Source organism: Cryptomeria japonica, chromosome 5 (assembly GCF_030272615.1).
Source record: "Cryptomeria japonica chromosome 5, Sugi_1.0, whole genome shotgun sequence".
Classification (NCBI taxonomy): Eukaryota; Viridiplantae; Streptophyta; class Pinopsida; order Cupressales; family Cupressaceae; genus Cryptomeria; species Cryptomeria japonica.
In genome coordinates, this window is record NC_081409.1 from 901,832,780 (window position 1) to 901,857,342 (window position 24,563).

Below are 24,563 nucleotides of genomic sequence, written 5' to 3' on the forward strand. Positions count from 1 at the left end.
CGAAGTTTAAAGTTGCCAAGATTAAGGAGAAAGACATGGATCGCTCCTGTCCCTCTCCAAGGGACAAGGGCGATGAACCTCTCAAATGTCCGAACACTTCATGAAAACAAATGGAACAAGCGTAGAAGAAACAAGCAATGAAGTTATTCGCTCTACAATGAAAGTTCGAGGATCAAAGATGCAAGGTCTACGTGAAAACATGGAGATCGCTCCTGTCCTTTGGACAAGGACCAGGGCGATGAACACCCAAAGGCACTTATGCGCACATGCAAGGCAATCAAATTCGAAGGAACCATCAAAATGATCGATATTGAACATGGAAAGGAAGGAGATGAACGTTGAAGTTGCAAGAATCAAGACAAAAATCATGAATCGCTCATGTCCCTCTCCAAGGGACCAGGGCGATGAGGTACGTCCCTTTTCAAAATATTTTGGCGCTCAAATCAACATTTTTGAATTTATTTAAATGCTAGCAAAATCGATATTTTAAATTAAAAATGGCATTTAAATATTGCGCTTGGTATTAATTAATTTTTTTTTGCCTTGTAAAAAATCGAAGTTTATTAATTAAAAAACGATGGCATTTAATAATTAATTAATTAATTAATAAAAAATCAAAGGGAAGCGCTTGGTATTTTATTGTTTTAAGTAAGTCGGCCTTGTTATTTTATTAAAAAATCGTTTAAAATGCCTTATTTAATTACCAAGTCGGCCTATATGGAGGTGAGAGGTAAGCGCTATAAAAGGGAGGTGATGATTTTTATTTTTACATTATCATTATCATCTTCATTCAAGTGCGATTTGGAAGACAAAGGGAGAAGTGCGAAGTTGTGTTTGAAGAAGTGCGAATTATATTCAAGGTGGTGCGAAGTATTGACCAAGGTATTAACATCAATCCAAGGTGCTACGAACTTGAAGTTTACATTTGAACGTTGCTTTGAAGACCACGTCAAGGACAAAAGGGTGGCGAAGTTGATCTTTTGAGGAGATAACTTTGAAGATCATTTATATACCTCAATTTTGCCTAGGCGAATTTTGTCTTTTTGCATTTTAGAGCTAGCTCTCTATTGAGGTATGGCGATTTGATTTTATTGTTTTATTTATTCATCGTCATATTTTAAATTTTGAAGTTTTGAATTTTGATTCTCTTAGCTCAATCGTTGTTTTTTTTAGGAAATGATAACTCTAGAGACTTATCATGAGGTTTCCTAAAAACTTTATCTCTCTAATCTATGTTATTTATTGCAAAATCAAGTTCTTATAATGAAATGGTGTGTAGGTATGGCGACTCCAAAGGCGGGAGCATCCACCAGTCGCTCAGCTCTCATGAAAGAAGATCAGAAGACCGAAGAAGTGGAGACCAAGATCGTGTCGAAGTGGAGCAACATTGGAGATACAAACTTGGGGAACTTTAGCACGAAGAAGTTTCGAGAGGTCCCTTACATTGGCAAGCCATCACCTGTCGCCCGGAGAATAATAGAGAGTGGCATCATCAAGGCGGCCGGTTTTCCTCCAGCTATTCAGTGCCACGAGTTGATGATCGAGTGTGCCCGTCACTACAATCCACAGTCCAGGACAATTGTGTCCAATGAGGGAAACACTTTGGCGTACCTTTCAGAGGAAGCTATAAGTGAAGCTTTCCATCTTCCAGAGCACAGGGACATGATATACAAGAGCATTGAAGGAGCCAAATCAGTGTACGATGATGATCCAGATGCTTGCTTAAGAATAATCAATAAGAACTGGCTACTTAAGAGTCGTCCCCGTCTAAGCAAGGTACCGAACACACCGCACAGGATTGATTTCCAGGAGGAGTACAGAGATTTGATTACTATGCTCAACAGAGTTACAGGAGCACCTCATGCCTTCTATTTTGAGAAGTGGATGTTTTACTTCATCCAGGTGATTGTTCAAGGAAAGGGTACAATACATTGGGCTAGAATAATTAGCCATTGCTTAGACGTACAGTTGAGGAGACTCAGGGCTACTAAGTCCTTCCACATGAGTTCATACGTCATCTATGCTTTGATCAGGAGTGTTGAGTACGCAGGACTACCTCACAGAGGAGTGATTGGAAGAGGACCCGGCGAGGTCAGAGCTTGTGATTCCTATGCCTACTTGCATCATCCGCCAGGGAAAAACTACAAGTTAGTCAATGATACCTTCACGATGAACATCACGAGGACGTTGCAAGGAGGGATTCACAATAGATTATCTCAGGACGCCCAGGAATTCATCAAGAGGTACGGTGCTTGGTTCATTCAGTTTCCCAAGTTTACTTACATTAGAGTGCATGGATGTCCTTTACCCCCATACATGTTGCCGAGATATCCGACAGACAGAATTGTGTTACTTGAAGTAGCAAGGCAGTTGGCAGCATATGTGAAGGCATTCAGACACAGACATCAGAATGGAGTCCAAGTACCTATTATTTTGGGTAATTCAGTTGAGGTATGTCCTAATGTCTTAGCCCTGGATGACGCAGAGAAGGAGTTAGCCTTGTATTCTTTTTCATCTTTTGCTTGGAGAGAGAGTTTTGATCCACATGGACATTTAGAGGAGACGGTCGGTAGAAGATTTAGACATGAGCATCAAATTGAAGATTTTATGATGAACCTCCTAGATGATCTTGAAGTGAAACGAAAGATACATTCTAGATTGCCTTTGGATTTCATCAGAAAATGCAGGATTTATAGAGTGGCCGACCAAGCTCAGGACAATGGCAGGCATATCCAGTCTTCCTATGATAGAGAAAGCAAAACAATAAGGTTGGATTGGAATGAGCCCGAGGTCGCGGATTTAGATGCTTTGATGGCACCAGTTTTGTCTTGTACTCGCAGATGGGTAGACGTTCAGCATCAGAAGTTGAGAGAACAAGGCATAGCTGTGTCTTTTACTTTGGAAGAGAAACCAGCCGAAGGTGGAGCAAGTGTGAGTGAAGGCAATCCTAATCCTAGGTATTCAGGTGAAGGTAACCTTCGATGTGCCAGTGAGGGCAATCTCCATCCGAGAGGTTCGAAGAGAAAGGAAAGATCAGAGAAGAAAGAGCATTCCAAGAAAAAGCAAGGTGCCAACAAAGATCAAACACCAGGTACTTCTTCCAGACCAGAGGATAGAACAATTCGAATGGAAGAGTCCATGGAGTCGATGGTGCAGAATGACAGGCAGGAGGAAGGACAGGCACAGCATGTTTCATCGGATGGATCTCTCCAAGACTATGATTTAGAAGAAGATAATGAAATAACATCTCCTCCTAGACAAGAAGAAATAGTACATAAAGAAATTCAAGTTCAAGAAACAAGATCGAATATTCCAGATTGGTTGAAGGAAAGATTGACCAAGGTGATCGTAGTAGAGGACGAGGACAATGCAATTGATTTAGAGAGCCTTGTTGGACGTTCACATGTGATAACAGAGAAGAAGAAGGCTACAAAGATGTCCAAGATGATTCGAGATGAGACTGGATCTAGAAAACTACAGATAGCTACACCGGCAGCAGATAAATATGAGGGTGAGATCCTAGCAGAGGATTATGATATACAGACTATTGAGTTAGGACCATCCACAGCAGAGCAGACTTTAGATGATGCCACCGACACATTTGAGGCATTGAAGGACAAGCTTAGAGAAGAGGTGGAAAAGAATAGAAAGCTTGAGAGAGAGGTCGGTGCATGGAGGACATATTTCAGTCACATCAATGAACCTTTGGGACGTCAGGATCCAGTTAGATCACCAGTGCAGGCATTGCCCCTTCAATCGATCAATGAAGCAGAAAGATTCAGGAACCTGGTCCAACGTACATGTAGTTGGATGGATAGATCTCATACAGTGGCCATAGAGTTTGTTACAAGGATGACGAAGATCATTCATCAGGCTATCCAAGTTCTTGAGATAATCCACAGATTGATGGTAACAGTAGCTGCATTTGCCCATACCAAGGACGTTATCATCCCTGTCTTGAAAGTTATAAGACATACATCCAGAAGAATTTTAGCGCAGGAGAGGATCTTGGAAGGTGATTCTCACAGTTTATTTCAGTGGTCAACCTTACTCCATATAAAGAATGTTCTCTTCGAGGACATCAGTGTTAGATGCGGTCAAGTTGAAGAGGTGATCAATCCGATCCAGGACAGAGTATTTGAGGTACTTCGTACCATTCTTGGCAGAAGGATCGAGGTCGAGACAGATGTGGATATGCAAGAATTTGAGGATAGAATCAAGATCATCTTTCGCAAGGACGCAGATGTTACAAGATGAGCAGTATGATCAGATGTTTGCCACCATGCTCCTGATTGATAGAACGAAGGAACTTGAACCTACTTGGGACGCAGCTCTTCTAGATGCATTCGATCAGGTCATCCACTTGGAAGAGAGTATCAAGAATCTTCCCGAGATTCCAATCACAGAAATCGAAGGAATCGTGACAAAATTCATTGCATATGCTAAGAAAGAGAATTGGAAAGGGAATAAGATTCTAGATGAAAGGTTGTTACAGATGACATGACACCTTATTTCTCATTGGTTGATACCTCCTAGGTTTTTGTGCCGAATTTAATATTTGGCTATGTATTTAATATTGTTCAGTAAAAAGGAGGTCATTTGTAACAAACCCTAATTAGGGTTTAGGTGTCATGATCTTGTCCGTTGATTTACTTTCAATCTGGACCTTTCATTGTAACTGGGGATGCTATTTATACCCCCATTTTTCATTTCATTAGATATAGATAATAGAATAATAGTCAGATAATAGTCAATAGTTGATGTGAGAGAGATTAGAGTTAGAAGCAACTTTATTTTGTAGCAAGATTGAGTCTTGAAGAGAGAAATTCAAGCAATTGTTGTACATGATGACTTGGAAATCAATAAAATATTGAAGCTATGGTGTTTTGTTGCTAATTTCTTGAGTTGTCTTCATGGTTGTTTGATACACTTGAATCGTGCTCAATCGAAGTAGTTTGTTAATTTGAAAGACTAAGTGTGAGATTTGATATTTGGTAGGATTCGTAATCCAAACCTCTAGCTTCTTGCTGATTGTAGGAACGCCTTGTGTGGTCGACTGGAGAACACTTTGAGTCCTTAATCTTCAATTATCATTGTGTCTTGGATATGTACCTTCGTAGTAGTGTCCTTGATCTTTGATGCATTGAATACCATTATATTACCTTAGAAGATCGCACTAATTTCAATTGAGTTGTTATCTTATGGCAAAATTGAAGTTGGTTGAATCTTGCCAAGTCTCGTCCATACTAAGTCATTCATAGGGTTAGGCTAGATTAGACCTCTTTAAACCCTATCTTTTTGCTATTTTTTTTGAAAGTTCCTTTTAGTTTAGTAAAATCTTTGAGCTTTAGAATGCGTAAGACCCCTTGGAGGAAACAGCAAATCACATCATACCACTAAAAAAGCTTGTCCACACGTAGAGACCCTACTAAAAGAACCTTGGAGTCTACCTAACTGATCCTTTTTGCAGATCTTCAGCAGTTAGAGACTATTTTCTCAAGAGAGGATAAGATGCCTATTGGTATTTTATTCTGTGTATGATTGTGTATAAAATACACGTCAACAGATCTCTACGCTCGGATAAGCACCAGTGGTTGTTGTAAATGTTGTTTCTTCAAGGGGCCTTACGTTTTCGATCTACAAGAACAGGATTTTCCTAAAGCTAACAGGCTCTCAAAAAAAGATCAAAAGGTAGGGTTTTCAAGAGATTAATTCTAATCTAATCCTAAGAGTGACTCAATGTAGACTAGACTTGGTAAGATTCTACCAATTTCAGTATTGCCAAGGAATTACAACTCTACTAGAATTGATGCGATCTTCTAAGGTGATTAGTGATTTTCAAATCATCAAGAATTATAGATACTACCATAAAGATACATATCAGCAGTTCAATAATGACTGAAGGTTCAAGCAATCTAGATATCTCCAGTTGACCACGCAAGGCGTCCTCACAATCAGTAAGGAGCTAGTGGTTTGGAATGTGAATCTCACCAAAGATCAAGCACAACACTTAGTCCTTCGATCTTAAATACTACTTCGACTGAGAATGATTCAAGAAGGTAAACAACCATGAAGATAGCCACAAGAATTGCAATAAAACACCATAACTTCAATGTTTTATTGATCTCAAAGCCAAAATAGACAACAATTGTTTGAAATTCTTTCTTCACTACTCAATCTTGCTACAAAATAACGTTCTTCTCTCCAAAACTCTAACTATCTATCTCCTCAATATCTAATCTCTAATCATCTCATGACAAAATGAAAATGAGTGAGGGTATATATAGCATCCTCAATTACAATGAACGGCCCAGATCAAAAGAAGATCAACGGCTAAGATTCTGACACCTAAACCCTAATTAGGGTTTGTTACAAAAAGTCCCCTTTTTAGTTGAACATTATTAAATGCATAGCCAAATATTTAATTGGCACAAAAATCGAGGAAACATAGACCAATGCTAATTAAGATGCCACATCATTCTATAACAACCGTTCTTCTAGAACCTTATTCCCCTTCCAATGTTCTTTCTTAGCATATGCAACGAATCTGGACACAATTCCTTCAATCTCAACAGTAGGAATCTCGGGAAGATTCCTCATTCGCTCCTCCAAGTGGATAACCTGATCAAAGGCAGTGAGGAAAGCAGCTTCCCATTCAGGTTCGAGTTCTTTGATCTTCTCAATCAGGAGCATAGTAGTGAACATTAGATCCCGTTGCTCATCTATGATGACATTCTCATCTTTGCAAAAGATGACCTTGACTCTCTCTTCCAACTCTTGGAGGTCCACATCGGTCCCAACTTCGATCCTCCTACCAAGAATGGTACATAACACCTCAAACACCTTATCCTGAATTGGATGGATGATACCTTCAACTCGATTGCATTTGGTGCTGATGTCCTCAAAAAGAACCTCTTTCATCTGGAGTAGAGTTGACCACTGAAGTAAATTATGAGCTCCTCCATCCATTATCTTTTCTTGTGCTAGGATCTTTCTTGGTGTTTGCCTGATTACTTGTAGAACAAGAATGATAACATCTCTAGTGTGAGCGAAAGCGGCTGCAGTTATCATTAGATTGTGGATGATCTCAAGGACCTGGATAGCTCGGTGGATTGTCTTCATCATTCTTGTTGTAAATTCAACAGCTACCATGTGGGATTTGTCAATCCAAGAGCTCATAAGTTGGACCAAGCTCTTGACTCTTTCTGCCTCGCCAACTGATTAGAGGGGAAGTGCTTGCACAGGAGACACTGCTGGATCCTGACGTCCCAAGGGCTGATTGAGATGACTAAAGTAGCCTCTCCAAGCACCGACTTCTCTCTCAAGCTTTCTATTCTTTTCCATTTCTTCCTTAAGCTTATCTTTAAGTGCTTCAAATGAATCGGTTGCCTCATCCAGTGCTTGTTCAGCAGTGAGGGGACCAAGCTCAAATGTTTCTACATCATACTCATCTGCAAGGATTTCACCTTCATACTTGTCCACTACTGGTGTAGCTATCTGCAATTTCCTAGATCCTGCCTCATCTGTGATCATTTTGGACATCTTGGTGGCCTTCTTCTTCTCCGTTACCTCTTGAGAATTCCCTATAAGACTCTCTAAGTCAATCACATCCTCTTCATTTTCAATCACAATCACCTTTGTCAATCTCTCTTTTAACCAATCCGGAATGGCGGATCTTGTCTCTCTAACTTGTATTTCCTTAAGCAATGGTTCGTCTTTTCGGAGAGGGGATGTCGCTTCATCATCATTCTTCTCTTCATGTAGCTCATCAACTTGGGAAGATTGACTTGATGAATGCTGAGGTGTCTGCCCCTTTTCAGGTTTATCATTCTGTACCATGGACTTCATAGATTCATCAACCTCAGGCACCGTCTTCTCTTGTCCCTCAACTTGACTTGTCTTTTTTCCATGTTGAGAAGATGTGCCTGATGAGCGATCTCGATTGGCCTCTTGCTTCTTCTTGAAAGGTTCTCTTTTCTCAGGTCTTTCTTTCCTCTTTGCGCCTACATAACATTTTTATCGCCTTTGGAGTCGCCATATGAAATGTTATGTAGGTGTCAAGATGGCGACTCCAAAGGCGGGAACATCTACTAGTCGTCCAGCTCTCATGAAGGAAGATCAGAAGAATGAAGAATTGGAGACCAGGATCGTGTCCAAATGGAGCAATATCGGAGATACCAACTTGGGAAACTTTAGTATGAAGAAGTTTCGAGAGGTCCCCTACATTGGCAAGCCATCACCTATCACGAAGAGAATAATTGAAAGTGGCATCATCAAGGCGGCCGGTTTCCCTCCAGCAGTCCAGTGTCATGAGCTGATGATCGAGTGTGCCCTCCATTACAACTCACAATCGAGATCAACTGTATCCAAGGAAGGGAACACTTTGGCTTACCTTTCAGAGGAGGCTATAAGTGAAGCTCTCCATCTTCCAGAGCATAAAGATATGATTTACAAAAGCCTAGAAGGAGCCAGGTCAATGTATGAGGATGATCTCGACACTTGCCTGAATCTCATGAATAAGAATTGGTTGCTCAAAAGTCGTCCTCGCCTGAGCAAGATTCCCAACACACCACATAGGATCGACTTCTAGGAGGAGTACAGAGATTTGATAACTTTGCTAAATCGAGTTACAAGGGCTCCTCAAGCCTTCTATTTCGAGAAATGGATGTTCTACTTCATTCAAGTGATTGTCCAAGGGAAAGGAACGATTCATTGGGCCAGAATTATTAGCCATTGCCTGGATGTCCAGTTGAGGAGACTAAAGCCTACCAAGTCGTTCCACATGAGCTCATATGTCATATATGCCTTGATCAGAAGTTTCGAATATGCAGGGCTACCTCATAGAGGAGTGATCGGAAGAGGACCCGGAGAAGTGAGAGTTTGTGATTCTTATGTTCATTTGCATCATCCTCCTAGAGGCAACTACAAGTTAGTCAATGACACCTTCACGATGAACATCACTAGGATATTGCAAGGTGGGATTCACAATCGACTATCTCTGGATGCACAAGAGCTTGTGAAGAGGTATGGTGCTTGGTTCATCCAGTTTCAAAAGTTTACATATATCAGAGTTCATGGGTGTCCTTCACCTCCCTACATGTTGCCGAGTGTTGTCGGGAATAATCATTATGTTATGTTGTTATGTTTATGTTGTCGTCGGTAATAATGTGTTACGGCGGTCAGTTAGTTAGCCGACGGGTAGGTAGTTGGAGTCACGACGGTTGTGTCGCACCCCTTCGGCTGTCATATATTGTACCATCTCCGAGTGTTGGAGGACATGTAATGTTGGCGACACATTATAATATGAACATCTTTTGACATTAATGGCAAGCTTATTCTGGTACTTCTTTTGTATTTGCATTGTGCATTGCTGTTCGATTTTTGTATTCTTCCTGTTTACCCAGTGAGGTAAACATTTGGCGCCGTTGCCGACACGAATTCGGGAACAGGAGACACGGATGGCGCACAGACACAATGGGCCTACCCGTTGGTGAGGTGAACCCGGAGGTCGACGATGCCCAAACGGAACTCTACGTAGGAGAAGACACCGCGACGAGAGAATTTTCAATTCTACTCCAAGCAGCCATTCAGACCTACGTGCGACGAGAGGCGGCGGAGGCGGAAGTCCCACTAAGTGCCGTGTGGACAGCGTTGGAAGTGAGTCCGGAGGTAAATCGGTTGATGAACCATCTCCCCCGATTGCTAGCACAAGCATCGTTGGCACAACAAGCTCGCGTGGAGGAAATTGCCCGGGAGGAGCGACGCCAAGAAATTTTGCAACAGTACGAGGAACGGGAAGCAGAACGAGATGGCGCCAGGTCAGGGGCATTTGAACCGTGAGCCATACGGGACGGAATAAAGAACACTTATTGTAATAATTATATCATATTTTGGCATAAACTTGTCTTCCACATTATGAATGAATAAAAGTGTTCTACTTTTTATGTCATTAAGTATATAGAAAGCGGTCTGGGAATTAATGCCCAATACACTGAATAAAGACCAAAATAAGCAACAATATATAGATGAACGTGCAGTAGCCCAACGTGCCTTGATCCTTGAACAGCAAGCGGAAAGGCGACAGAGGTATAAGCGAAGAGAGGAGGAACGCTCCGAAGGGGATGGTGAGGCCAGCGGCCACCCGCGGAGTCGGGAGGAGTTACTTGCGGAAACCCGCCGCAGGATAGAGTGTACCAAAACTCAGTTGAGGGATTTGAGGGACTTGCCACACACACCAGAGGCTAGGAAAACTCCAAGGAGTGGGGAGGAGGCAGAAGAGGGAGAAGACACCGGGGCTGCCAGGAGTGTCGGAGGGACACCGGGGCACGGCGGTCAAGCACCCCTTATAGGATCTGACCCATCCGGAGTAGGATAACAGCCACCAGTAGTAAAAAGGCAAGGTATGGCACAAAAACAAAAACTTCCAAAGTTCCATGGGGTGGGAAAGAAGACCCTGTCCGCCACTGTCGCACTTGTGAAACAATTTGGGGAGCGAATGGTGTTACGGATGAGGACGAGTGGGTAACACAGTTTCCCGCAACCCTGAGGGGCGTAGCCATCGACTGGTTTTCGGATACGGATAAGGCTAAAATTAGCACATGGGCAGACTTGAAGAAGGAATTTCAAGCAGAGTTTCGTCTCCTAAGAGACGATAATGAGATCGTAGCCGAAATCTACGGCACGAAACAGAGAAAGGATGAGACTGTTCGAACCTACAGCCGGCGGCTCAAAGAGCTGCTAGAAAAGATGGAGAACCAGCCGGCAGACGGACTGAAAAAACGGTGGTTCGTGGAAGGTCTAAAGAAATCCCTAGACGAAAAATGAAGATAGTACCTCCTTCTTCATATTCCGACGCCTATAACAGGGCAATGGATTTAGAAAGTGAACAGAAGACGTCCAAGAAGAAGAAAAATAAATCCTCGTCGGAGGATGATTCCTCTTCTGACAAAAGTGATAGCAGTGATGACGACTCTAATCGGAAGGTACGGGCTCTCCAGAAAGATATGGAGCGAATGATGAGAGAGATAAAGGCAACCAAAGGAAGCACAAGCAAGGGCGACGAAGGGGAGTTATGGTGCACGGACTGCCGTACCGACGGACACACCAAGGGGTCTTGTCCGAAAAAAGCATTTTGCGATATTTGCCAGATTGTCGGACACCTTACCAAGGAGTGTCCGTACAATATGAGGACTAGTAACCAACAGGTTCTCTTTACAGAACCATCTGCGTCAGCCGACACGTCCCAGCCTACGAGCAACAACGCCTCATCTGGCGGCTACCGAAACAACAGGCGAGGAAGAGGCAACAATAACAATAACGGAAGCCGTATCCAGTATGACGCCAAGGGCCGGCCAATTATCCAATGTAGGGCCTGTAATCAGTGGGGGCACTTCGCCCGTGATTGCACGAAGGAAGCCACCCCTCAGCACCTCTGCCGTTGGTGTGGGCCAGGCGACCATGAGGACGCAAATTGCCCGCAGGCAGGGGTTAATCTCCTCAACATTGAGAAGGCTGAGAAGACTAGTGAGAAAGAAGTACTGGCGATCACCCGCGCCCAGACGAAAAAAGCCACTTATCCCGACCCCCGTACGGAGAAGGAGCGATTACGGGAGGCAAAGGCCAATATTGAACGCGAGATGACGACCGAACGACGGGACAACGAGGTGGCGAGTACATCATTACGTACGAAAGCGGAAAATAACATCATTGGGCAAATCTTGCAGATGGAGGTGCCGATAAAGGTAAAAGACCTTCTAGACTCTATGCCACAATTGAGGACTGCCATCCTCACCAATGTGCAAAGCACCGCAGCGTCGAGTGCACCATAGGTACGGGTTCCCGCCACCGCATCGTCGAGTGCACCACAGGTAGGGGTTCCCGCCACCGCTTCGAAGAGTACACCACAGGTGGAGGTTTCCGTCAGCCCTTCGACTGACCCGATGTTACTAGCCTTGAGCAGTGGTAGACACCCAGCTGTGGTAGAAATGGGTATCCGTGGGACCATTCTGAAGGACACCATTGTGGATGGTGGATCTGGGGTGAATGTACTACCAGAAGAAACATGGAAGCGGCTGGGGAAGCCCACCCTATGGCCACCCACATTCAACCTGGTGGGAGCAGACCAACACGGCATTAAGCCACTCGGCCTGTTGATGGCCCAGCAAGTGACGATTGGTACGCAACCATTCTTGTTAGATTTCGTGGTTATTCCCTCGAAGAAGAAAGGCTATGACGCCATCCTGGGGAGAACGTGGTTGATCAACGCGAGGGTAAACCACAACTGGAAGAAAAATACCCTTTCCAAGGAGAAGGGAGGGCAGAAATATACCATTGACCTACACACCCAAGATGTCAGCGAAGAGCTCGCCTCTTCAGACTCGGACTCAGAGGATTCTAATAAAGGGGAAGGGGGTCCCGATGAAAGCAAGGGCAAGAACGCGATGGAGCCGAACAGTGAAGGGGTGCTAGAATTGGAGGGATGTTCTGAAGATGAGGTATGCTCGACTAACGGGCTCTTCCACTGGCAAATGGAGGATTACGAAATGCTCCAAAGCTACAGGCTCGAAGTAGAGGAACCAGAGCAACCAACAGAGGTGTACCTGCCGGAATACAAAGAATATTGGAAGGGAGACGCCCCAAACCCTGGCGACGTAAATAATCCGAAGAGTGTCGGCACCGATTGGAACCCTGTGTGGAAGGCCGCAGCCTTCAAAATCTTTATTATCCTTCTTCTTCTTATGTACGGGAAGGAGGTCGTGGTCACTGTAGAATTTGTGGTTCCAGGTCTTTCAATGACCAGTGAAAATAGATCGGCCACCAACGGGTACAAATTGAAACCTTACCACGTGAAGCGCGCAGGGGACCCGAGAGGCCAGACAGACACTCGAGAGCCCGGAGGGGGACCCGAGAGGATGGAAGGGGACCTAAGAGGCCGGGCAAGCAACTCGAGAGGCACGGGACAAAAGCAGGAGACTTTTGGGCGAGAAAAACCGAGAAGGATGAAAGGCGATCCCAGAGACAGGGGGCCCGAGCCGAAGACTCTCTAGACAACTTAAAAAAAAAAAAATCACACGGTCGTACGATACCGACCGTATGGTCAAAAAAAAAAAAAAAAAAAAAAAGAAAAAAAAGAAGGGGAAAATGGCCACCGTACGGTGGGGCCAAGGTGACAAGGTGACACCACCGTGCGGTGGAATCACCGACGGTGACACCACCGTGCGGTGGAATCACCGTGTGGTGACACCACCGTGCAGTGGACGGTGCACCACCGTGCGGTGGAACCACCGACGGTGACACCACCGTGCGGTGGAACCATCGTGCGGTGGGACCACCGTGCGGTGGGAGCCACCGAAGGCCGCGCAAGGATATAAAACGCCGCACACCGCTGAGGAAAGGAAGAAGCGACCACACCGCACAGCCGACCTTGGCAATAAAACCCCGCGGAGGAAGAAGACACCGAACACGGCCGAAGGCACATCACCGCACAGCCAGGGAAAGGGACGCACCGCACAGCCGGATCAATACACAGCCCACGAGCTACCGCAGGGAGTGAAGCGGATGGATGGGGTCGAGGGTTCTTACAGATTGATCCGCCGCTTAGGGAGAGCGGGATTTCGCACAATTCCACATAGCCACGTAAGGGCAAAACGATCGCCACAGGTAGACCAAGAAGCCACACGATTGGAGGTGGTATGGCGGGACATTACAGTGCCTAAAAAAAAAAAAAGAAAAAAAAAACGACGACGGATTGAAAAATGATTCGATGACATCTGGAGCCTAGACACTGAAAATATTGGAGTGCAGAAGAAGGGTTTTGACATCATAAAATATCACAGAAATGATGCGCGCCATGGACTTTTGTGGGGTTCTGAAGGTTGTAAATTGGTGTTGGCGGCGGGGGCGCTGCCCCTCGACCCCGCAGGGGCGCTGCCCCTCGACCCTGTTGGGGCGCTGCCCCTCACCCCGCGGGGGCGCTGCCCCTCGACCCCGCTGGGGGCGTTGCCCCCAGACCCCCAGTTTATTTTGAGCTACAGAAGACCACGGGAAGTGTTGTGCCTATAGCTAAGCATTGGCAGGGAAGCCATAAGCCGTAGAGGGAGACGGATTTGGAGGTTGGGAACAAACAGAGTTTGACGGAAGGCATTGCAAGTCTGTGCAGTGGTATGACACCAGGGAGTTATTCAGTTCAGTTTTTAGCCTTTGGGGAGTGTGATGGAGGATTTGAGGTGGCTCCTAGCATTTGTGCCAACGGATTGTGGCCACCTCCAGGCATGACTGGTACGCTTTGAGGAACTCGGAGTATGTCTCGGCTGGACGTGAGGTTGCCTTGGTGGATGCACAGAGGGCTCGGGAGGAGCTAACCACCAGGTTGGAGGCAATAGTCGCGTGAGACTTAGTTCAGCGTACCCAGGAGTTGGATGTCGAGAGAGCAGCACGGGTGGCTATCGAGGACAAATTGGCTAGGGAGACAGAATCATTTGAGTAGCAGTTGGTGGAAGCTGAGACTGAAAAACGTGTTTTGCAGACAAGTTTGGGTTAGGCCCAGGAGAACTGTGATGGCAAAGGAAGCAATATTGGTGAAATCCGCACTTGAGCATCAGATGGTAGCAGAAAAGGGTTTTCAGGCGAGGACGCAGCAAGTGTATAAGATCCGGGCCCGACTGGCGTCAGTAGTTCCTGTCGTTCATCTCTATTTTGTATTAAGTCGTCGGAGTCGACTTCTTTTCTTGGGGGGGATGATGTTGTCGGGAATAATCATTATGTTATGTTGTTATGTTTATGTTGTCGTCGGTAATAATGTGTTACGGCGGTCAGTTAGTTAGCCGACGGGTAGGTAGTTGGAGTCGCGACGGTTGTGTCGCACCCCTTCGGCTGTCATATATTGTACCATCTCCGGGTGTTGGAGGACATGTAATGTTGGCGACACATTATAATATGAACATCTTTTGACATTAATGGCAAGCTTATTCTGGTACTTCTTTTGTATTTGCATTGTGCATTGCTGTTCGATTTCTGTATTCTTCCTGTTTACCCAGTGAGGTAAACACCGAGGTATCCAACAGACAGGATAGTACTACTTGAGGTGACCAGACAGTTGGCAACTTATGCCAAGACATTCAAACACAAGCATGGAAATGGAGTTCCCGTGCCCATCATATTGGGGAATTTAGCTGAGGTATGTCCTAATACTCAAGCCTCGGAGGATGCAGAGAAGGAGCTGGCTTTATATTCATTCACATTCTTTGCCTCGAGGGAGAATTTTGATCCTCATGGTTATATGGAGGAGACAATTGGCAAGAAGTACAAACACGATTTTCAGGTAGAGGACTTTTGGATGAATCTCTCAAGTGATTTAGAAGTGAAAAGAAAGATGCATTCCAGATTACCTTTAGATTTCATCAGGAAATGCAAAGTTTACAGAGTAGCCGATCAAGCTCAGGACAGTGGCAGACATCTCCAGTCATCCTATGACAGAGAAGACAAAGCAGTGAAGATAGATTGGAGCGAGCCTGAGATTTTGGACTTGAGAGCTTTGATGACCCCAGTTTTGTCATGTACTCGCAGATGGGTGGATGTCCAACATCAGAAGTTAAGGGAGCAGAACATACCAATGACTTTTACTTTGGAGGAAAGACCAGAAGAAGGAGGAGCGAGCGCAAGTGAAGGCAATTCTCACCCTAGAGGCGCAAAGAGGAAAGAAAGACCTGAGAAAAGAGAACCTTCCAAGAAGAAGCAAGAGGCCAATTGAGATCGTTCATCAGGCACATCTTCTCAACATGGAAAAAAGACAAGTCAAGTTGAGGGACAAGAGAAGACGGTGCCTGAGGTTGATGAATCTATGAAGTCCATGGTACAGAATGATAAACCTGAAAAGGGGCAGACACCTCAGCATTCATCAAGTCAATCTTCCCAAGTTGATGAGCTACATGAAGAGAAGAATGATGATGAAGCGACATCCCCTCTCCAAAAAGACGAACCATTGCTTAAGGAAATACAAGTTAGAGAGACAACATCCGCCATTCCAGATTGGTTAAAAGAGAAATTAACAAAGGTGATTGTGATTGAAGATGAAGAGGATGTGATTGACTTAGAGAGTCTTATAGGGAATTCTCAAGAGGTAACGGAGAAGAAGAAGGCCACCAAGATGTCCAAAATGATCACAGATGAGGCAGGATCTAGGAAATTGCAGATAGCTACACCAGTAGTGGACAAGTATGAAGGTGAAATCCTTGCAGATGAGTATGATGTAGAAACATTTGAGCTTGGTCCCCTCACTGCTGAACAAGCACTGGATGAGGCAACCGATTCATTTGAAGCACTTAAAGATAAGCTTAAGGAAGAAATGGAAAAGAATAGAAAGCTTGAGAGAGAAGTCGGTGCTTGGAGAGGCTACTTTAGTCATCTCAATCAGCCCTTGGGACGTCAGGATCCAGCAGTGTCTCCTGTGCAAGCACTTCCCCTCGAATCAGTTGGCGAGGCAGAAAGAGTCAAGAGCTTGGTCCAACTTATGAGCTCTTGGATTGACAAATCCCACATGGTAGTTGTTGAATTTACAAGAATGATGAAGACAATCCACCGAGCTATCCAGGTCCTTGAGATCGTCCACAATCTAATGATAACTGTAGCCGCTTTCGCTCACACTAGAGATGTTATCATTCCTGTTCTACAAGTAATCAGGCAAACACCAAGAAAGATCCTAGCACAAGAAAAGATAATGGATGGAGGAGCTCATAATTTACTTTAGTGGTCAACTCTACTCCAGATGAAAGAGGTTCTTTTCGAGGACATCAGCACCAAATGCAATCAAGTTGAAGGTATCATCCATCCAATTCAGGATAAGGTGTTTGAGGTGTTATGTACCATTCTTGGTAGGAGGATCGAAGTTGGGACCGATGTGGACCTCCAAGAGTTGGAAGAGAGAGTCAAGGTCATCTTTTGCAAAGATAAGAATGTCATCACAGATGAGCAACGGGATCTAGTGTTCACTATTATGCTCCTGATTGAGAAGATCAAAGAACTCGAACCTGGATGGGAAGCTGCTCTCCTCACTGCCTTTGATCAGGTTATCCACTTGGAGGAGCGAATGAGGAATCTTCCCGAGATTCCTATTGTTGAGATTGAAGGAATTGTGTCCAGATTCGTTGCATATGCTAAGAAAGAACATTGGAAGGGGAATAAGGTTCTAGAAGAACGGTTGTTATAGAATGATGTGGCATCTTAATTAGCATTGGTCTATGTTTCCTCGATTTTTGTGCCAATTAAATATTTGGCTATGCATTTAATAATGTTCAACTAAAAAGGGGACTTTTTGTAACAAACCCTAATTAGGGTTTAGGTGTCAGAATCTCAGCCGTTGATCTTCTTTTGATCTGGGTCGTTCATTGTAATTGAGGATGCTATATATACCCTCACTCATTTTCATTTTGTCATTAGATGATTAGAGATTAGATATTAAGGAGATAGATAGTTAGAGTTTTGGAGAGAAGAAAGTTATTTTGTAGCAAGATTGAGTAGTGAAGAAAGAATTTCAAACAATTGTTGTCTATTTTGGCTTTGAGATCAATAAAATATTGAAGTTATGGTGTTTTATTGCAATTCTTGTGGCTATCTTCATGGTTGTTTACTTTCTTGAATCATTCTCAGTCGAAGTAGTATTTAAGATCGAAGGACTAAGTGTTGTGCTTGATCTTTGGTGAGATTCACATTCCAAACCACTAGCTCCTTACTGATTGTGAGGACGCCTTGCATGGTCAACTGGAGATATCTAGATTGCTTGAACCTTTAGTCATTATTGAACTACTGATATGTATCTTTATGGTAGTATCTATAATTCTTGATGATTTGAAAATCACTAATCACCTTAGAAGGTCGCATCAATTCTAGTAGAGTTGTAATTCCTTGGCAATACTGAAATTGGTAGAATCTTACCAAGTCTAGTCTACATTGAGTCACTCTTAGGATTAGATTAGAATTCATCTCTTGAAAACCCTACCTTTTGATCTTTTTTTTGAGAGCCTGTTAGCTTTAGGAAAATCCTGTTCCTGCAGATCGAAAACGTAAGGCCCCTTGAAGAAACAGCATTTACAACAACCACTAGTGCTTATCCGCGCGTAGAGATCCTACAACGAAGAACCTTGAAGTCACCCTGAATGATCCTTTTTTGCGATATCTTCAGCATTCAGAGGCTTTACTCAAGAGAGGATAAGGTACCCTTGGGTATTTTATTCTGTGTTTGATAGTGTACAAAATACACGTCAACAGGTAGGTAGTGCAGGAATTAAGAGATGAATGGCATGTGTCATGGGTAGAAAAGGTTAATGAATTAATTAAATAAATAAAAATTTATTTAATTAATAGTAGAAATGGGATCAATTAAATAAATAAGATATTTATTTAATTTAAGAAAAGGATAATTTAAATAAATAAATGTATTTATTTAAATGAGAAATAAGGCTAGAAGAGGATAAATGAATTAATTAAATAAATAAAGATTTATTTAATTAATAGAAGAATTAAGCTTAGATAATTAAATAAATAAAAATACTTATTTAATTAGACATGACAATTTTAGGTGTCTACACCAGCCAATGGTTGAAGATATATTAGAGGTTGTAGCACCATCAAATTAGCCACCCATGAAAGGTTGGTAACTCAAAGTGTAATGTCCCTATTGTGACGTCTTCACACATCACCCCATTGCAAATGGGGACCCCGACTTTTCGCTTTATAGAGTCGAGGTTTTGCTTAATTTCCTAGTGTTTGCCTTTGCCAATGAGAGGGATTTTTTGAATTTTGAATAGGATCATGTGTTTAAAATGTCAAAATGTTAGAGTGGTCCTAAGTTTTGCCTGAGTCTAGGGGTTGCCTTAGGGTTTTGATTTATTCTTGCTAAGTGTTGACCTTCTTGAGCGTTAACATGTTTTAAACACGCATATCGGTGATTTTAAAGTGCCAAGGTATTTTCAGACCTTTTGGAGTTGTTTTCTCACTCCTAGGTATTATTCAAGTTGATTTCGCACTTTATCTCGATAATTTCCTAGTGTTTCGCTCATTTTTTGGAAAATTTGCCTAAGTCCAATCTAATTTTGAAGTTTCTAAGCGATTTTGAGTGGTTAAAATGCCAAATTCCTAAGGGAAATCCATATTCGAAGGGTTAGAAGGTCAAATTTCATGCTAGAGGTGCTTTTCCCCTCATATTCCTGACTACCCATGCTTTTCCCCCACTCAATATCAACACTTTGAAGTTTCTAAGCGATTTGGAGTGGTTAAAATGCCAAATTCCTAAGGGAAATCCATATTCGAAGGGTTAGAAGGTCAAATTCCATGCTAGAGGTGCTTTTCCCCTCATATTCCTAACTACCCATGCTTTTCCCCCACTCAATATCCACACTACACATGGGTTTCCCCTGAAATCCATACTGCCTATGATTTTCCACCACTGTTTATCCGTGCCTGGGTCGTTTTTCCCCTGGAAACATTAAAATTTGGCTGTATCAAGATTTTTCCAGACTGCCTTCGTTTTTCCACCAGGAGTGCGGACTATAGTGCGGATGAAGTTGAGGTTGATTCCATGCCTAGATCAGTTTTCCACCAGACTATTTTGTGACAAGTTAGTGCACATTTTTGTGCAGACTCTCAATCCATGCCCAAGTCGATTTTCCACTGAGAGCAATATGATGAATTTTGAGTCCGGATTTCATCCAGATTGAGGTTGAAATTCCACCAGGGGGTATTTTTTGCAAATGAAGTGAATTTTTGTGTGGATTCTTTATCCATGCCCAAGCCGATTTTCCCCTGGCCTATTTTATGTGCAAGGTTGATGAAATTTTGTCGGGATTTTTATCCCAACATGGGGCGAATTTCCCCCAAGAGCATTTTAATGATTTTTAATGAGTTTTTATTGGGATTTTTATCCCAACATGGGGCGATTTCCCCCAAGGGTTAATTTTGATCTAAATTTTGGAATATTTTAAATAAATTGACCCCAAATTTAATTGTTTTTACAAGTGTTGACAATTATTTAAAAATTTAAAAAAAATAATTTAATGACTTGCAATGTTTTAAAAAATTAAAAAATATTATTTCCCAGGCAAGTTGATTTTTCCAACACAAGTGTAAAAGTGCAAATGTTTTATCCCACATTGCTTGTGTGATGAAAACGCAAGGTGAAAACATGTTTAAAGAGAGGTGACTAGCATTAAAATATCATTATATTTGCTAAGTGTGATTGCTAAGTTGCTAATTTGGGTTATTTTCTCCAGCTGAGAGATTTTGGTGAAGTGTCTACTTGACACATTTGGAGCTGAAAGTTAGTTTTGTTGTTCATTTTCTACCTATTCCTAGTTGGGCGATATTTCTCGACAGCCATTGGAGCAAGTTTTTTAGAGTAATTTTCAGATTTGGGAGGTGGCGCCATGGCTGAAGTTGGGCGATTTTATTTGGGAGGCTGATTCCTCCATATCTTGATGAATTTTGGTGATATTTTTTTAGTGTCAAGGGGCTGCTATTATTTTCAGACCTTGTTGGGCGCCATTGCTGGGAGTGATTTGACCTCCATTGTTGGCTGGGAACACATTTTCAGAATTATTCTTCATTGCCCATCTCATCCACACTAAGGCGATTTTGGTTAAGGGCTGTTTGGAGAATTTTTCAGTGCATTTTAAGAGGTTGCCATTGTTGTTACAGTCTGAAACTCCATAGTTGCAGGTTCTCTTCAAACTAATTTTCATTTCCAGCCACTTGCCAACTTGGAAAATTTTACTTGGGCATCATTTCTTATGAGTTTTTTTGGGCATATGGTGAAGCTTCCATTGCTGATCTAAGTCTGAAACTTCACTTTCAGATTTGTCTTCAAACTTAGATATTTTTTTACCAGCGCTTTGTTGGTGCCCAGATTTGACAAACTTCAATTTGGGAAAGTGAAATTCGTCAAACACGGGTGTTTCCTATGACTGCAACAAGTTTAAATGACTGATTTATTAAAGTTGCAGGTTGTCTTCAGACATTGGGTAGCCATTGTTGGACCTTGGAAGGGTGTATTCAGACTTAAGAATCAAAAAAATCAGACTTCAATACACCATTTTCTGAGTATTTTCAGGCATTGGAGGGCGTATTCAGACTTTGTCCTCAGAAAATCAGACTTTTATTACAACTTTGATATTTGATATAAAAATCAGTCACTTCTTGAGTGTTTTCAGACCTCCAAGTGATATTTCCAGACCTGGACATTCATTTTTGGGCACCAAACCATACATTTTCTGAGTTTAAATGGGTGTCTTCAAACTTAGCAATTATGATCAGACTTATCCTAAGTCTGAAAATCGGTTTTTCTTAAGGAAAATCTTCTAGATTTCAATCCGAACCTTCATATTTTCCAGAATTGGTGTTACAATTTTCTAAGATTACCTATCATATGTTGGGACAAATGTCAGGAACAAAGTCTTGATGGTGTCTGGATTTCCACTCCATGGAATGGTGATCCACTCAACACAAGATTTTCAAGGACAATGAGTCCGGATGAGGGTCGGATTTCCACTGCAAGGTGGAATTACAAAGGAAGGAAGTTGTCCAGACAGGCATCAAATTTCTACCAAGTGAAGAATGGACAAGGATAATGCAGCTGGTTTTGAGGAATGATCAGTCCATATGCAGATAAATTTCCCACCAAGGTTGAAGTTAAGTTTATCATACTAGTGTTTGATTCAATGCTTATTTGTTTTGCAGGACTGTTATGAGGAAAGGAAGCACGATAATCAAGGCTTGAGGTGAAGGAGGATGCACGCAATGCGGATAAGGAAGATCAATACTTCAAAGATTGGATGGGGATTTCCGGATAGAGATTCCAGAAGGTGAAGATGAGGACTAGATCAATCATGAAGAAGACTTCACTTTGATGGTGAACAAATTAAGGAAAGCAAGTTCAAGAAATGAACACAAAGGATTTTACATCAAGAAATCCAAAACTACATCAAGGAATTCCAATATCAAAGTGCGTCAAGGAAATATTTCAGGATTCCAAGATTGGGAAATTTTCCAAACATAAGGGAACAATTCATGGAATTCCTTAACATAAGGATGGAATGCAAAATATCATAAGGAATTCCAAACATTGTGAAGATGAAGAGTGTACAAGGCAAGATGAGGTGGCATCCTAGTCACCATTCATTCAATCAAAGGGTGCCAAGTCAACATTTATTCAAGGAGGAAATAGGTGACACATGGTGCTACATCAAATATTATTTATCTTACCTACCCTCATTTCTTATTGGCCAATGTAATGGTGGTTGTACAAACCCTAATTAGGGTTATCTTGTAATCTTGGTCATTGATCTCAAATCAATCTGAGCCATTCATTTCTTTTGAGGCTCTATATATGCCTCATTGTCTCTCATTTGTAAGGGAGAGTTTTTGTAGAATTGATGGTATATGCTGCAACTATTTGAATCATAATCATTGTTCAATTGTTGGTGGTTTTGCTCTTCAAATGTTGTCTTTGCATTCATGGTCCTCAATTCCTCCAAGTTAGATTAGTATTTTAGATTAGAATTTATTTTCATGTATGTTAGATAGAGCGAAAGACTTGTTGAATATATTTGTGTGGAATCCTTAATCCATACCACTAGCTTCTTGCCGCTGGTAAGTGCGCCTTGTGTGGTCAACTAGAAATTTAAGTAAGCTTAACTTCAACTATTCCGCGTCCCTTGACAAGCATCAACTTGGATGGTGTCAACATTTGACGGTGATAGCCTGAAAATCTTTAAGTATACCTTAGACGATTGCGCTAAGCTTGTGTCAATATGTGTTTGTGAGACCTTGCCTAGTTTGATTCCACTAGATTTGTTCACCATTTCCGACATTCCTAGGCCTAGAATAGATTTCCTAAACCCTATTCCTTTTCCCCCTTTTTTTTAGTAAGAAATTAAGAATAAAGTCTGGAGCTTCATTGCTAAATCCTAAGTTATCTACATACCTATCCTGATCCATGATAAGATTGTGCATTCATGTACAACGTAAGTCCCCTTGTGATTCCAGCATTATCACATCAAACCACTGAACTTATCCACAAGTCAAGACCTAACATTTCGTAACCTTGGAGTTGTCTCATTTGATCACAAAGCATAGCATATGAGAGACTTTGTTCAAGAGAGGATAAGATACCTTGGTATTTAATTCTGTGTTCGCATGTGCATAAAAACACATCAACGGTCCCCTTCCGGATTTACCCTATATTTTTACCTAGAATCACAGTTGCAATAAAGTAAGAGATGACTCATGGTTAAAGTTGTATCTTTACCAAGTAAAATATCTCTTTTAAATAGTATGAGCCTTGATTTAGATCCTACAACCATAACCAAGGAAACATATATACATATATAGATACTTATTCAATTATTAAGGTTAGATAATAACAAGTAATGATCTCAAATCGATATATAGACAATATCTATATCACTCCCTACTAGACAATATCTATAACATATCTTTTGTTTTAATTTTGCCTCTTAATCCCACATATTCAGATCTGACCTTTTTTCCTCTATTCCTCCTTTTCTTGCTTTTATATCATCTAAGGAGGGCTTCGTTGGACATACCCAATCACAAAGGAAGCAACTATTGTTTGATACATGAAATTACTCCTGTGTAATTTGTTGCTACTAAATATGATCATTGTTTATTGTATGATAATTGCTGCTCATAGCTTCTGCTCCTTAATAATTATGATAATTTCAATCTGAGCAAAGATATCTTTCAAATCTGTATTGATGATTAACTGTGTGAAAAGGTCTTTGTAAGAGCAGACTTTGTGTAGTTGCAACTAGATATGGAGGGTCCCCTGATATCTTCCATTTATTCCATGCAGGTTAGACAAAACCCATTATATTTGTTTTCTGTTTAGGCGAGGACATGACAGAAAGTCTTCTAGACCACTAGCATGTTGCCCACAAGAGGTTGACCATCCATGTGGATTCCACCCACATTGCAACTCAAACAAGCACATCAAGTGGTCATATCATGGGAAAATAACTTGCTTCAATTCAAAAAGAGGCTCTCTCAATATTGCAGGCTGTGGATGCGTATGTACCATTTTTGGACATGGTTGATTAAGTTGTTTATATTAGAGCAGATCAACAGAAAACAAAAATTTTATTTTGGTTGTTATTCTCTTCTCTACACATTTATTCACTATTTGAGGGTTTTGACCCATTTTCATTAGCGGAGTTTACTAATCACCCAAGAGAATGATTTGGAAATTGAATAGTCTTTATCTACAAGATGAATATGAGACCAAGGTGACAACTAGACACAAATAAAGTAATCAAGGCTTCCACGAAGGTATCTAGGACATAAAATGTAAAAGAGATTGAAGATGGATTAGATTACATTGTACAAAACTATAGAAGGGGTTTATTCCCCCATTTTAAATAGCTTCATATTGTTTGATAGTGCAAAATTTATTGTTACATTTTGTGTGTCACAACTGATCTCTCAGTGGTTCAGTGCCATTTAAGCCCACTCCATCACATAGAGCCCACACTATGACCAAATGTATCTTGACAATACGT

At 42.0% G+C, this 24,563-nt stretch overlaps 1 protein-coding gene across 3 annotated transcripts in view; it reads right to left on the reverse strand.

The window, feature by feature from the left end:
• Positions 1-24,563, reverse strand: part of LOC131034672 (chitin elicitor receptor kinase 1) — a 175,772-nt gene that overhangs the window by 123,677 nt on the left and 27,532 nt on the right. The window lies entirely within an intron of this gene.